The following is a 709-nucleotide window of genomic DNA, read 5'->3' on the forward strand; positions in this document are numbered from 1 at the left end:
GGAGGAGGACCGGCGACGCCCGGGCTTTCAAGAGCTACATCAGGTGGCGCGTTAGAGCGACGCCCGGCGGATAAGCTTCCCTCTCCAGGAGGCGGCTCCATAGCCGACCAGCCTCCAGCCGGGGAGCTCCGCAAAAGCGCTTGCGGCCGCGCCCGCGAGTGAGTCGTTTGGATAAATAATGCAAGTAAAATATGTGTTAACGTCTTGATGCGGTAGTTTGTTAGGCTTAATCGGCCTCTAATTCTGCTGCGCACATGCGGAGCAGAGGAAGGAAAAAGGGGTGCGTGTGGCGTGGCGTGGAGGAGTGGGGCATTAAGGTGAGAGGCTGTGGGGGAGAGAGGGGCGGGGCAAGACGTATCGATGCTCGCAGAGGGGCCCCCGGCGGCGGGCGGCGGCGCCCGGCCCCAGACTGCCTACCTACCATTACCTACTAGAGCCTTGGGGGTGGGTGGTGTACCTTTCTATCCGAAGGGGACCGACATCATTACGCTTCATTGAACCTAGGGGGAAAGTTACTTGGGTCGAGTTGGGGAGCGGGGCGGGGCGGCCGAGCCTATGGGGCTAGAGAGAGGGGCCTGGACGGGCTCCGCGCGGGCCCCAGCAACCGGGCCTCAGGTGCAAACCGACCGCATATTCACTTAAACTTTATACAATGTTTTGTGGAATTACAATGCGCTTCAAGCTCTTACACGCGCGCCCGGCGCCGCCG

This window comes from Frankliniella occidentalis, unplaced genomic scaffold, assembly GCF_000697945.3.
Source record: "Frankliniella occidentalis isolate FOCC.00 unplaced genomic scaffold, Focc_3.1 Scaffold414, whole genome shotgun sequence".
Lineage (NCBI taxonomy): Eukaryota > Metazoa > Arthropoda > Insecta > Thysanoptera > Thripidae > Frankliniella > Frankliniella occidentalis.